The sequence below is a fragment of the Phyllobates terribilis genome, unplaced genomic scaffold, assembly GCF_046119375.1.
Source record: "Phyllobates terribilis strain yellow unplaced genomic scaffold, ASM4611937v1 Scaffold_10__3_contigs__length_209671492, whole genome shotgun sequence".
In the NCBI taxonomy this organism is placed as follows: Eukaryota; Metazoa; Chordata; class Amphibia; order Anura; family Dendrobatidae; genus Phyllobates; species Phyllobates terribilis.
The window spans coordinates 54,583,668-54,599,841 of NW_027362770.1; the positions used below are offsets into that span (position 1 = coordinate 54,583,668).

General features: G+C 42.7%; 1 protein-coding gene across 3 annotated transcripts in view; it reads right to left on the reverse strand.

Annotated features, from left to right (window-relative positions):
* Positions 1-16,174, reverse strand: part of FSTL4 (follistatin like 4) — a 1,654,952-nt gene that overhangs the window by 260,427 nt on the left and 1,378,351 nt on the right. The window lies entirely within an intron of this gene.

Genomic DNA, 16,174 nt, shown 5'->3' on the forward strand with positions numbered 1-16,174 from the left:
AGTCAAAGTCCAGACCTGAATCCAATCGAGAATCTGTGGAAATAGCTGAAAACTGCTGTTCACAAACGCCCTCCATCCAACCTCAATTAGCTCGAGCGGTTTTGCAAGGAAGAATGGGCAAGAATTTTAGTCTCTCGATGTGCAAAACTGATAGAGACATACCCCAAGCGATTTGCAGCTGTAATCACAGCAAAAGGTGGCGCTATAAAGTATTTACTCAAGGGGGCCGAATAATATTGCACGCCCCAATTTTCAGTTATTAATTTGTTAAAAAACTTTAAATTATCCAATAAATTTTGTTCCACTTCACGACTGTGTCCCACTTGTTGTTTATTCTTCCCCCAAAAATTAGAATTTTATATCTTTATGTTTGAAGCCAGAAATGTGGCAAAAGGTAGAAAAGTTCAAGGGGGCCAAATACTTTCACAATGCACTGTAACAGGTGATCCTTATTTCTTACTATTAGATGGCAGCCAGCATCTGTGTGTGTGCACATGCGTGTGTGTGTGTGATTGTATGTACATATGTGTGTATGTTTGCCACAGTGTGTATATGTGTGCATTTGTAAATATGAATGTACATATGTGTATATGTGGTTCACAGTGTGTATATGTGTGTACATACTGTATGTGAGCAAATACAGAAGCGAGGTGGGAACCCTGACAAAATTAAAAAGAGAGTGCAAAGGTGTATAAAAAGTCAATGAAAAAAGGAGAATAAAAGTATATACCTCTAGTGGTCCTGGCTAGGGATGAGTGGTCCCGCGGAAGTTCGGGTTCTCGTACCCCACCCAAACTTTATTCCAAAGTTTGGTTCGGGTACCAGAACTGTACGCGAACTTGTACCAGAACTCGAACTCCATGGAAAACAATGAAGACTCGAACTTTTCAGCTCAAAAAATTCTCTCTCTCTCCTTTTTTCCCTCGGAACTCCGAACATTGCAACGTCCTTCCAGGAGAAGTCCATGTTCGGTACGAACCCCAAACTTTTAAGTTCGGGTTCACTCATCTCTAGTCCTGGCATATCTACACTATTAGATTTTACAGAAATAGCAAACAAAGCAATTAAAAACACATAACATAGCCAAAAAGCTTAAACACGCCAAAAGTTGCATGGGATAAGACTAAAAATGGAAAACTCTCTTGGTCTAATACTATAAACCAATATTAATATTATTATTATTATTATTTATTATGGCTCTATTTATCCTCTTCCACTTTACATCATAAAAGGGGATATACATAGCAAACAACAATTACAATAATCTTGAACAAAAATGTGACAGTGACTGGTACAGAAGGGGAGAAGACCCTGCCCGCAAGGGCTCACAATATACAAGAGATGGATGAGGATACAGTAGGTGAGGGTATGTAGCATCAATTAATAAATAGCCAGAAACTTGACAACAGATTAAAAAATAGTGATCTTAAAAATAAATCACAAGATAAAGAGCTGAGCCAAATGAGTCATAGTGGAAAAATAAGGCCAAAGCAGTCAATTAATTGCAACATCAAAGAATAAATATGTGTATATATTTAAAGGTAACCTGACAGCTGATACATGTTACCCGATCCAAGGACAGCATGTATCACAGCATGTATCAGACCCTGGCTGTATGATTTCATGATTTCAGCATTGTTTGACTCCGAGAAGTCACCAGGCACCCGCCTTTCCAACTAGCCTTCTGTGCAGCTCGGTCCCTGGTGTCTTTTAAAGTATGTTTTTCTCTGCAATACTGCAGCATTTCAGGGTCAAACATACCTGGCTGAGATAACACAGCCTGTGCCTGACACATGCTGCCCATGGATTGGCCAGCATGCATCAGCTGTCATCTTTGCTGTAAATACCCTTGCTGTGTAAATAACATTAAAAAACCTTGAGATATGGTAAAAAATATGAATATTGGATAAAATATATGATTATCAATGCATTAAAGTAGAACCCAGTGCTCAAAAATTTGATCCAATGTTTGGTTATGTAGAATCCCAATTACAATATCGGCGTGAGATCAACTTGCTTCAGCTGATGGTGTCATAAAAAATGGACTAGCTGAATACATGATAACATGAAAAGCGTAGTCAGCTATCCAAAACCACCCATAAGTATACAGTGTACCTGCAGGTTTTATTATTCTTTACTTTTTTGTTCAATAAGTCTAATTAGTAGCATTTATTAGTAATTGACCAGCTTTTTTATCTCCACTCCTTACTGTACTGTATATTATTGTCTGATGTACTGCTTTGTTCCTGGGCTCTGCCTATTGACTTGTAGGACTCCCCTGCTCTGGCTTCTACCTCAAGCACTGTGTCTCCCTTCTCCAGTGACTGGCTTCCTCGGCTTCCATTTTTGTTGGTGTTATCATGGTGACCAAGTGTTGTCCACGCACTTGGATCTGCTGTATTAAAACTGCCATCCAACATATCCATCTCCTTTGTTCAACAGTGTTCCATGTGCCGTACAGCATATTCAGGCTCACTCTTCCACGTTCCATCTACTGTTCCACAATCTGTTTAGCATATTCAGTTCCACGCTGTTCCATGTGCGAATCAACATATGCAGCTTCATTGTTACACTCTGTTCCACATTTATTATTTATTACGCTTTGCTTATATATCACTATCATATTCCGCTGCAGCGCTTTACATACATTATCATTGCTGTCCCAATGGGGCTCACAATCTACATTCCCTGTCTTTGGAGTATGGGACGAAACTGGAGAACTCAGAGAAAACCCACACAAACATACAAACTCCTTACAGATGTTGTCCTTGGTGGGATTTGAACCCAGGATCCCAGTGCTGCAAGGCTGCAGTGCTAACCACTGAGTCACCGTGCATTGTGCCACACTCTATCCAGCATATTCAGTTCCAGTGTTCCATGCTGTTCCACATGCCATTCAGCATATCCAGCTCTAACTTTTTCACATCACTTCAGATGCCGACTTGCTAATCCAGCTTTTCTGTTCCATGTGTCTATCCCGTTTTGTTTGTATCTCGCTATAACAATGCTACTTGTCTTTTGCTGTTCATCCAAACCTACAGCTTAGCTAATCCATTTTAGCCATTGCAACTAGTCCCTTTGATTTTTTTGTGACCTGTAGTTTTACATCCAAATGTTGAGCTTGGACTACTTCTTACATTTAGCCAGTCTTGAATGCCACACCCGGAACTTGTAATTCTTTTCTAGTGGCTTTGGATGATCATGCTTTTTCCCTGTTCCCTGTTGTTGCTGTAGCTTTGGGCTGGTCTGACCATGTTGTATTCCTTTGTCATGTGGTCGCTGTAGCTTTGGTCTGGTCTGACCATGCTCTATTCCTTTGTCTTGTTGTCGCTGTAGCATTGGCCTGGTCTGACCATGCTCTATTCCTTGGTCCTGTTGTCGCTGCAGCATTGGCCTGGTCTGACCATGTTGTATTCCTTTTTCCTGTGGTCGCTGTAGCTTTGGTCTGGTCTGACCATGCTCTATTTCTATGTTCTGTTGTCGCTGTAGCATTGGCCTGGTCTGACCATGCTCTATTCCTTTGTCCTGTTGTCGCTATAGCTTTGGCCTGGTCTGACCATGTTCTATTCCTTTGTCCTGTTGTTGCTGTAGATTCACCCAATTGTAGATGCAAGATTCCATAATTTGGCAACAGCTACAGTTTCCAAAAGTGCTATCGGTATATGTCAATGAAGAACATGACTATGGTATTGTGGCGCCCCTGAGGGTTCAGTTGCCACAGAGATACTGCACCTCACCCAGAGGTGTGGTGTCTCTCTTCTCTCAGGTAAGGAGGGAGTGCTGTCCGGAACCCCAACACCTGCATCCAACACTACACTACTCCAGGCCGGCAGGAGGGGCAAGACGCAATATACAGTACAGACCAAAAGTTTGGACACACCTTCTCATTTAAAGATTTCTCTATATTTTCATGACTATGAAAATTGTACATTCACACTGAAGGCATCAAAACTATGAATTAACACATGTTGAATTATATACTTAACAAAAAAGTGTGAAACAACTGAAAATATGTCTTATATTCTAGGTTCTTCAAAGTAGCCACCTTTTGCTTTGATGGCTGCTTTGCACACTCTTGGCATTCTCTTGATGAGCTTTAAGAGGTAGTCATCGGAAATGGTCTTCCAACAATTTTGAGATGCTTAGCACTTGTTGGCCCTTTTGCCTTCACTCTGCGGTCCAGCTCACCCCAAACCATCTCGATTGGGTTCAGGTCTGGTGACTGTGGAGGCCTGGTCATCTGTCGTAGCACCCCATCACTCTCCTTCTTGGTCAAATAGCCCTTACACAGCCTGGAGGTGTGTTGGGGTCATTGTCCTGTTGAAAAATAAATGATGGTCCAACTAAACGCAAACCGGATGGAATTGTTATGTTCTGCTACCAAAGCTAAGGAAAGAGAGGAGATCTGTCCCTACTATAAGACTCAGCTGAATCCCTACGATGTAACAGGGAACCTGATCCTGCGATCAGACCTGCTAAAGTCCTAATCTAGTCTGTACGGAGACCTATAGATTTGAGGAGGGAATCCCTACAAGTACTAAGGACTGGGAGGAATATGGGACACCTCCTAACAGAAATAGTAGCAGACAGATGAACAAACAAAATAGATAGAACATAGAGGTCCGTAGACCAAGCAAACTAACAGAGTTAGATACAGAGCACAGGCTAGCTAGAAAGTAGATATACAATGAAGTCCAGCAAAGCCAGAAGGGCGGAGCAGGATTAAATAGGCCAACAAGGTCATGTGACCAGCAAAGGAAAAAAAACCTAACAGCAAGGTTCTAACAGTACCCCCCCTTCTAAGAGGATCCTCCGGATCCCCTAGGACCAGGCTTATCAGGAAATCTCCTGTGAAACGCTCTGATAAGTCTGGACGCGGAAACATCATCTGACCTCACCCAAGAGTTATCCTCGGGTCCGAAACCTTTCCAGGCCACAAGATACTGCAAACTACCTCTATACCGTCTAGAGTCAAGGATGCGAGAAATTTCATATTCCCCGTCCTCCACCACCGGAGGAACAGAGGCAGAGGCGTCACCATCCGACACAACAGCTTTTTTTAACAGAGAGACATGAAAGACCGGATTAATTCTCCAGGAGGTAGGAACCTCCAACCTAACAGCAGATTGGTTGACAACCTGAAGCACCTTAAAGGGCCCTACAAACTTGGGACCCAATTTCTTAGAAGGAATCCTCAACCGCAGATTCCTAGAGGACAACCAAACCATGTCACCAACAGCGAACAAAACCTCCTGTCGTTTCCTATCAAAGTAGTCTTTAGATTTTCTGTTGGCCTCCTGAAGATTACCACGCACATCCGTCCAAACTCTTTCCAAATCACCGGAAAAATTCTCCTCCTCAGACACGGCAGATCCCAACTTGGAGAACGACCCAAACGACGGATGTCTCCCAGAACAACAAAAAAAAGGCGAACAACCAGCAGAAGAAGATGTATGATTGTTCAGAGCAAATTCGGCAAGTGGCAGAAACTCAGACCACCCCTCTTGATTGTCTGCCACAAAACAACGCAAGAACTGCTCAACATCCTGGTTTTTCCTTTCTGTCTGGCCATTAGATTCAGGATGATATCCGGACGAAAACGACAAATGAATTCCCAACCTGTCACAAAAGGCACGCCAAAAACGAGCCACGAACTGAGGACCCCTATCAGAAACAATGTCAGTAGGAACGCCATGAAGTCTGACAATTTCCTTGACAAAGGCCTTAGCGAGAGTTTTAGCGCAGGGCAGTTTGACGAAGGGAACGAAGTGACACATCTTGCTAAAACGGTCCACGACCACCCAGATGACAGTAAAACCCTCAGAGGAGGGAAGGTCAGTTATAAAGTCCATAGCCAAATGTGTCCAAGGAGCACTGGGGACCTCCAAAGGACAAAGCAACCCGGCAGCAGGAGTATGTGAGGACTTAGATCTAGCACATATAGTACATTGGCGCACCCACTTAATGACTTCCTTCTGCCATCCAGGCCACCAAAAACTGCGACCCACCAGTCTCTTGGTCTCAGAGATTCCGGGATGACCTGCCAACCGAGATTCGTGACACTCAACAAACAAATCTCTCCTAAAGGTCCCAGGCACAAACAACCTCCCATGAGGAGTGTTAGATGGGGCATTCTCCTGAGCTTTAAGAATCTCATCTTCCAAAACGGAGTCTAAAGCAGCTATCACAACACCTTCTTGTAAAATGTTTTCCTCTTTCTCAGCACCGACTATGGGAGAAAAACTGCGAGACAAGGCATCCGCCTTAACATTCTTAGTACCAGGGATGTAAGTAACGGAGAAATTAAACCGCGAGAAAAACAGTGCCCACCTAGCCTGACGGGCATTCAGGCGCTTGGCAGCATCAAGATATATCAGATTTTTATGATCCGTAAGAACCTGAACGGGAAATTCCGCACCTTCCAAGAAGTGGCGCCAGTGTTCAAATGCGAGTTTAATAGCCAATAATTCCCGATTACCAATATCGTAATTCAGTTCAGTCTCCGAAAATTTTTTTTAAAAAAAGGCACAGGGATGTAATCCATCCCCGTTATCCTGAGACAATACTGCGCCAACCCCCACAGAGGAAGCATCAACCTCAACCAAAAACGGCCTAGTAACATCAGGCTGCATAAGGATGGGAGCAGAGGTGAACCTCTCCTTGAGATACACAAAAGCTTCAATGGCCTCAGAAGACCACTGAACCGCATCAGCACCTTTCCTGGTGAGATCAGTCAGAGGTTTGACAATACTAGAAAATTTTTTTATGAATTTTCTGTAGTAATTGGCGAAACCCAAAAACCTCTGTATCGATTTCAAACCAATAGGCCTAGGCCATTCCTGCACAGCCTGAACCTTAACCGGATCCATCTCAAAACCTTTGCTGGAGATAATGTAGCCCAAAAAACTAATTCTCTGTACAGCGAACTCACATTTCTCCAGCTTAGCAAAAAGCGAATTGTCCATTAATAACTGTAATACCTCACGCACGCTCCGCCAATGAGACTCCAGATCTGGCGAATAAATCAAAATGTCATCCAAATACACAACCACATTTTTACCGATCAAAGGTCTAAGGATGTCATTAATCAGATTCTGAAAAAATGCAGGAGCATTAGTAAGACCAAAAGGCATAACCAGATTCTCAAAATGACCCACAGGAGTGTTAAAAGCAGTCTTCCATTCATCACCCTCCTTCATGCGCAACAGATTGTATGCCCCCTTAAGGTCAATTTTAGAGAACCACTTGGCCCCCAATAACTGGTTAAACAGATCAGGAATCAATGGCAGTGGGTAAGGATTGCGTACCGTAATTTTGTTAATCTCACGAAAATCCAGACAAGGACGTAAACCGCCGTCCTTTTTTTTTACAAAAAAAAATCCAACCGCCACAGGAGACTTAGAGTGCCTAATGTGACCGGCGGCCAAACTTGTCTGTATGTATTCCTCCAAAGCCTTCCTCTCAGGAATGGTAAGGTTAAATAAACGACTTTTAGGAAGAGTCGCTCCAGGGACAAATTCAATAGAACAATCATAGTCTCTATGGGGAGGCAAAACCTGCGATTCCTTCTCAGAAAAAACTCTCCAAAAATCCTGAATAGGAACAGGCAATTCTCCCCTATCCAAAGCTGCAATACGCCCGTTACAACACTTGTCATAACATTTATGGCTCCAGGATTTAATTTCACTGGTAGACCAATCCAGTACAGGATTGTGAAATTTTAACCAGGGCAAACCCAATATTACTGGAGAAGGCAAGTTATTCAACACTACCAAATCCAATTTCTCATGGTGAACACCATTAATAGTGAGAGGAAATTCACTGACCTTGAGAGTAATATTCTTCAAAGGGGAGCCATCCACAGAAACCACAGCAATGGGGGATGATAAAGGTTCAGGTTTTAAATTGAGTTTTTCCACGAATCCCCCATCAATTACATTCAGTGTAGACCCGCAATCAACAAACACCCGAAATTCCATTAATTTTTCCTGAGCAATCGTGGAAGCAGCTAAAAATATACCCTTGGAATTTAAACAGGCAATACGGGCGTGACTGACCATTTTTTTTTCTTTCTTCATACGAAGCTCACAGCCTTTAATCAAATGACCAGATTTTCCGCAATAGAAACACAAGCCTTCTGAAAAACGACGGTCTTTTTCTTGAGAGCGAGGTGCCACCGATCCAATCTCCATCGGTTCACCACTGTTAGTACACACATTATCATAACCAGAAACTGACATAGCAGAGGATTTGCTCTTATTAACCCTAGCACGCAGTCTTCTATCCACCCGTATAGCTAATTGCATAGCCTGTTGCAAATCCTCAGGTGTAGGATAAGCAATTAGCAGGTCTTTAACCCTTTCACTGAGCCCAGCAAGAAATAGACTTTTCAGAGCAGAATCGTTCCACCCTGTTTGAGTGGACCAACGACGAAAATGAGTACAATATTTTTCGACATTACCTGATCCTTGTTTTAAACGTCTCAGCTCAGTCTCAGCTGATGCCACACGGTCAGGATCATCATATAATAGTCCTAAAGCAGAAAAAAAACTATCCACTAATCTGAAGCATGTATCACTAGGTTGCAAAGAAAAGGCCCACTCCTGAGGCTCTTTGCGCAAAAGTGACATTATGAACCCTACGCGCTGGGATTCATCCCCAGAGGACTTGGGTCTCAAACGAAAATACAATAAGCAAGCATTTTTAAATGAAAAAAATTCTCGATGTTCACCAAAAAATAAATCCGGCAAACATACCTTAGGCTCCAAGAAATATGCTCCAGGACAGTTACTCACGTGCTGACGGAGCTCAGCCACTTCCAGAGAGAGTCCCTGCAGGTGTTTAGCCAAATCCTGAACCGACACCATGATGGAACAAAAAAAAAAAAAAAAAATCTTTCCTTAGAGAATTTGCAGGCTGGACTTACTGTTATGTTCTGCTACCAAAGCTAAGGAAAGAGAGGAGATCTGTCCCTACTATAAGACTCAGCTGAATCCCTACGATGTAACAGGGAACCTGATCCTGCGATCAGACCTGCTAAAGTCCTAATCTAGTCTGTACGGAGACCTATAGATGTGAGGAGGGAATCCCTACAAGTACTAAGGACTGGGAGGAATATGGGACACCTCCTAACAGAAATAGTAGCAGACAGACGAACAAACAAAATAGATAGAACATAGAGGTCCGTAGACCAAGCAAACTAACAGAGTTAGATACAGAGCACAGGCTAGCTAGAAAGTAGATATACAATGAAGTCCAGCAAAGCCAGAAGGGCGGAGCAGGATTAAATAGGCCAACAAGGTCATGTGACCAGCAAAGGAAAAAAAACCTAACAGCAAGGTTCTAACAGGAATAGCATGCCGCTGCAAGATGCTGTGGTAGCCATGCTGGTTCAGTATGCCTTAAATTTTGAATAAATCCCCAACAATGTCACCAGCAAAGCACCCCCACACCATCACACCTCCTCCTCCATGCTTCACGGTGGGAACCAGGCATGTAGATTCCATCCGTTCACCTTTTCTGCATCGCACAAAGACACGGTGGTTGGAACCAAAGATCTCAAATTTGGACTCATCAGACCAAAGCACAGATTTCCACTGGTCTAATGTCCATTCCTTGTGTTCTTTAGCCAAAACAAGTCTCTTCTGCTTGTTTCCTGTCCTTAGCAGTGGTTTCCTAGCAGCTATTTTACCATGAAGGCCTGCTGCACAAAGTCTTCTCTTAACAGTTGTTGTAGAGATGTGTCTGCTGCTAGAACTCTGTGTGGCATTGACCTGGTCTCTAATCTGAGCTGCTGTTAACCTGCGATTTCTGAGGCTGGTGACTCGGATAAACTTATCCTCAGAAGCAGAGGTGACTCTTGGTCTTCCTTTCCTGGGGCGGTCCTCATGTGAGCCAGTTTCTTTGTAGCGCTTGATGATTTTTGCAACTGCAATTGGGGACATTTTCAAAGTTTGCCCAATTTTTCGCACTGACTGACCTTCATTTCTTAAAGTAATGATGGCCACTCGTTTTTTCTTTACTTAGCTGCCTTTTTCTTGCTATAATACAAATTCTAACAGTCTATTCAGTAGGACTATCTGCTGTGTATCCACCAGACTTCTGCACAACACAACTGATGGTCCCAACCCCATTTATAAGGCAAGAAATCCCACTTATTAAACCTGACAGGGTACACCTATGAAGTGAAACCATTTCCGATGACTACCTCTTGAAGCTCATCAAGAGAATGCCAAGAGTGTGCAAAGCAGTGATCAAAGCAAAAGGTGGCTACTTTGAAGAACCTAGAATATAAGACATATTTTCAGTTGTTTCACACTTTTTTGTTAAGTATATAATTCCACATGTGTTAATTCATAGTTTTGATGCCTTAAGTGTGAATGTACAATTTTCATAGTCATGAAAATACAGAAAAATCTTTAAATGAGAAGGTGTGTCCAAACTTTTGGTCTGTACTGTATGTTTCTGCTGAGCCCTGACCCTGGCTGGAGTGGGGGGAATGCAAAGGTAGGGGGAACCAGTAGTGGGTGTGGGTGGAGGAAGTAGTTAGAGGGAGCACTTTGGTAGGAGTATAAAAAGGGAAGCCATCTTAGTGTGTGGTGGTTCAGTCAGAGGAGAGCAGTTCAGAAGAACAGCTCGGGACAGTTCAGCAGAACAGTCCGGGAGCAGAGTCTCAGTAGCAGCTCTGCTTCACAATTAGGGCCAGGTCTGGAGGCCCAGGAGGGGAGCAGGGAGTAGGCTCCATTCTAAGAAGGGATCCTAGGTGGTACGGCGAGTGCAGGAAGGCACCCGTATGCCCCGCACCTGTCAGAAGACAGGGGGATCGTAAGCAGCATTCTAATCCCCAGGAGGGTCAAGTAGGTCCGGGATCCGACGTACAGGAGGGACTTCAGAGCACCCGAGCGGGATTGAGAGTGGGCAGCGCAGGGCAGGAGGGAGAAAGACCCAGTGTGAAGACGGTCTAAATAGGAACACGAGAAAATGGGATTCTGTCAGGCATTCCTAAATACCCTGAGGAAGAGCTGAACCCCTGCCTGGTGAATGCAGCGCGATGTGGAAGGCTGTAAGCTGACAGTGCACCCTGTGGAACTAGAGAACTGTGAGTAAAGACACGGATGACTGCACTGCACCGCCTCTGTCCAATTATTTTGCCTGCGCTATCATTTCCTCCCTGCACTACAATGCCCAGCGCAATCCACACCACCTTACACTGCCCTGGAGCTTGCACTACCTGTGGAGAGCCACACCATCCCTGCTGCCGCAACACCAGCTCCAGAGGACTGCTCTGCAGCGGCGGCTCCATCTAGCCGCAATCCACAGGTGGCATCATGAAAAATCCCAAAAAACCCATATAATAGTACCCCCTTTTTGCACTGACCGCCCTGGGTCACGGACCGGGCCAGCCACCGTAATCTCCCCCAGCAGCCAGAGGCCCGGATGCCGAGTACCCCGCGGCCCTGGGGGCGCGTCAGTATCGTCAATCTGAGGTGTGTCAGTCATCTTCACCCCTTACCCCCCAAAAATGACTGACACCATGGCTTGGATGCAATTGGCCGCAGTGGCCTTTATGAAAGCATAGTTAAGAAGCATTGTACTGTATATCTTTTTACATAAAAACGCGTTAAGGTCCTTGAAGATAAGAATGGGCTGGTGATCCCAATGACACAATTCCACTTGCTTCTATTCATCCACCACCAGCCTGAAGCGCCACGAACCACCCCGAACCGCAGGGGGCCCAAACGGTTTAAAACCGCCACAGCCGGGACTTGACATCCATTTAAGTCCCACAAATCACCAGACCCCAAAACCACATATAACCGAGGGATCCGTGTCAAGTGGATACTGCCATACAAATTTTAAAACCAACTTCAAGGACCCGAATTATGCATGCCCCTAGAGGCAGCCCGGGGATACCTCCGACTCACAAAGAGTTGTCCTACAGCACTCAGGAGAGGAAAAACCCCCTTTGGGCTAAACCTCCAGGGAACCATGGCTGCCGGACTGCCCTTCCCTTGGGCTTAGAAGGATGCTGCTCGTAGTGATTCCAGGCTTGGCACCCTTTTTTTTTTACATATATTACGTGGAGTACACAATTAGCAGATACATAGCAAAGCATCTCTCGCATTTCGTATAGGCCGCATATCGTAGGGAAATGTCACCGTGACCTGTGTGGTCAACCAATCACTAGGGTAGGGCAGGCGGGACTTGTGTCTTGTCCTGAGGATAGGAAGAAAAGGCCAAGCCACTCCCCCGGTGGCCTTATAAGCTGCCCCACCTTTTCTATATCCGTCCTCACCTATGGGGCCAATTGCTCCAGCCTTTTCTAGACAATCATTGCTGGGGACTTAAAGATAACAGTCCTGTGCCTTTTTGGTAAGCATCTAATCACCATATTCACCATAGCACAACTTGTTTAATCTTGATTTTGTCATGGGAAACGCTGATGATTTGACAAATTGTTGGCAAACTTAAATATTGTGGGCTTAGGGGTTACAACCAACTCGTACTTGCATAGTTCTGTGTGGGAAGTACTTTTCGCCAGTCCAATACATGTTTATCGAAAGGGTTGTGTGAGTAAAAAATAAACAATGATTCCAGGCATCATTACTAAAGAAGGAACTTTGAAACTAACATAAGGACGATGAGATCTATTAGAACAATAATCTACCTGCTACCTTTACATCAGTACACACATATTATAATACGTTTTGAATGAAAATATTCTACTACCACTTTTCTCATGTAAAATGCTTTTGAATTTCATATCTCAAACTCTTTTTTTTCTCATTCATTCCAAGCTAATTAATTGCAAATAAAATATCACTTAGCAGCCTGAGATGATGAAATGGAATTTGAAATGTGGATTTCTTCTCTGTCGTTCCCAGAGGAGGTGTAACACAGACATTTTGTGTGCAGGGACAGCTGTGGCACTGTGCAACATCATTTCCTTGAAGTTAAATTCTGCAATTAATCTCTTCTTGTATTTCCAATTAACTAAATTGCTAACCTTGTTGTGCAAAGTAGAAATGCAATTGTGTAACTGCTTCAGGCAACCTCAGGACGAAAATTGAGATAATTAAATTAATGGGCTACAAAAGCCAACGCTTTTTAGTGCGCTGATCAGTGTTGTCAGTTTTTGTAAACCACAGAGGACCAAAGAAAAACGTTCTTAATGAGAGGTGAAAGCTCCAAAGTCAGTTAGCCGGTAACCGTGGTGTTGAGAGATATAATAAATGAAAATGGATGAAAAATCTAAATCTTTAAAGTGCAATGGTTATTACAGAAGACTTTCTAGGGTAAGCTGTAAGGTGTAAATACATTAGAAATAACATTGATTTGTATTTTACATTTTTCAGAAATTATCTATACTTATCTTTCCACCTTTGTCTCTTACCTCTCCTCTCTCCATCAACTTCTATAGGCAGTAATTGTAGAACTATCCCTTACTGAGCTAAAAACATTTCTTCACTGAAGACAGAAGACACTGAAGAGGAGTCTGATAACTGAGGAAAGAGGCATTTTCCTTTGATAAGCTATATTACAAAGTTTTTTATATTCACTTGTATTTTTAATTTTTACTGTTCATTTCTAAAAAGGAATGAAAGTCACGCTTTCTTTTTTTAACACCTCAACAATGCGGTTATTTTTCTTTTTTGGCACTTTCACTCTATCCTCCTTGCCTTCCAAAACCAATTTTTTGTTTTATATTTTTCTAACAACTTAGCAATATGATGGCTTGTTTTTTTGCAGGATGAGTTGTGATTTTGAACAATACCATTAATTTTACTGCATACAGTAAATTCATCTGGAATTAATTTAAAAAAAGCAAAAAAAAACCATTGGATTTCCCCATTGTCTTTTGGGTTTTGTTTTTAAGATATTCACAATTTACAGTGGCATCAAACAGTTTAACTCTATGTCGGGACCAGTGCGCTATGGAGAAGGTTCTCCTCCTTATGTCTCACTTCCACCATACATGTGCTGCCAAAGGGCCAAACACCAGTCAGCAAATATTCACACAAGAGTGTAAGTCACTATGAATTATAGGGTAGCAGGACAGGCACAAATTGCGATTTACAACAAAAAGACACTCTATTATGATATGAAAGCTCATGTAAGGCAATTGTTTGATATCAAAATATATTTAAGTCAGGGCCAAATTCTAGCGTTTTCATGCATCAACTTCAATGTCTGGGAGTCTTACAACCGTGGCAGAAATATATGTTGCTGCAAAAATTGCAGGTTCTAGAAACATTGAGGTGCAGTAACAGTCAAGGGAATTTCACAACAACATGCCAAGAGTCATGTTACAGTGAGCCTAATCAGGGCTAAAAATGTTGCTAATCTTTCTATTAAATAATGGTTCTATAACTAGTGTTGCTTGCCCACATAAGAAATACAATTTCAGTGCAATATTTACAAAAAATATCTCTGCATTAGAGTATGAAGATATAACCAATATGCTCAAAATAATTTATTGACTGATGACAGCGGTGAGACCATTTTTTAGCTCTGGACAAATGTTATTGGCCTGAAATTGCAAAAATCATGACTAAATATTACTGTCTGTTGCTAGCCATATATAGACCTAGCTACAGTGGTGGAAAAAAGTTTTTGATACACTGCTGATTTTGCAAGTTTTCCCACCTACAAAGAATGGAGAGGTCTGTAATTTTTATCATAGATACACTTTAACTGTGAGAGACAGAATCTAAAAATAAAAAACAGAAAATCACATTATATGATTTTTAAATAATTAATTTGCTTTTTATTTCATGAAATAAGTATTTGATGCAAAAGAAAAACAGAACTTAATATTTGGTACAGAAACCTTTGTTTGCAATTGCAGAGGTCAGACTTTTCCTGTAGTTCTTGATTAAGTTTGCACACACTTTAGAAGGGATTTTGGCCTACTCCTCTAAACAGATCTTCTCCAGATCTTTCAGGATTCGGGGCTGTTGCTGGGCAACATTGAGTTTAAGCTCTCTCCAAAGGTTTTCCATTGGGTTCAGGTGTAGAGACTGGCTAGGCCACTACAGGACCTTGAAATGCCACTCCTTAGTTTCCCTGGCTGTGTGTTTCGGATCATTGTCATGCTGGAAGACACAGCCACGAACCATCTTCAATGCTCTTACTGAGGGAAAGAGGTTGTTGGCCAAAATCTTGCAATACATAACCCCATCCTTCCTTCAATATGGTGCATTCCTCCCATCCCCTTTGCAGAAAAGCACCCCCAAAGTATGATGTTCCCTCCACCATGCTTCATGGTTGGGATGGTTTTCTTGGGGTTGTACTCATTCTTCTTCTTCCTCTAAACACGTGGAGTTGATACCGAAAATTCTATTTTGGTCTCATCTGACCACATGACCATCGTCCATGCCTCCCCTGGATAATCGAGATGGTCATTGGCAAACTTCAAATGGGCTTGGACATGTGCTGGCGTGAGCGCCTTGGGTACCTTGCAGGATTTTAATCCATGATTGCATAGTCTGTTATTGACGGTAATGTTTGAGACTGTGGTCCCAGATCTCTTCAGGTCATTGACCAGGTCCTCCCATGTAGTTCTGGGCTGATTTCAGACCTTTCTCAGAATCATCCTTACCCCACGAGTCAAGATCCTGTAAGGAGCCCCAGACCAAGGAAGATTGAAAGTCATCTTGTGTTTCTTCCATTTTCTAATAATTGTGCCAACAGTTGTTGCCATCTCAGCAAGCTGCTTGCCTATTATCCTGTAGCCCATCCCAGCCTTGTGCAGGTCTACAATTTTGTCCCTGGTGTCCTTACACAGTTTTTTGGTCTTGGACATAGTGAGGAGGTTGGAGTGTGTTTGATTTTGTGTGTGGACAAGTGTCTTTTATACAGGTAACAAGTTCAAACAGGTGCAGTTAATACAGGTAATGAGTGCAGAGTAGGAGGGCTTCTTAAAGAAAAACTAACAGGTCTGTGAGAGCCAGAATTCTGGCTGTTTGGTGGGTGATCAAATACTTATTTCATGCAATCAAGTGCAATTTAATTATTTAAAAATCCTACAATGTGATTTACTGTATTTTATTTTTTGATTCTGTCGCTCTCAGGTGAAGTGTACCTACGATAAAAATTACAGACCTCTCCATTCATTGTAGGTGGGAAAACTTGCAAAATCAGCAGTGTATCAAATACTTATTTTCCCCACTGT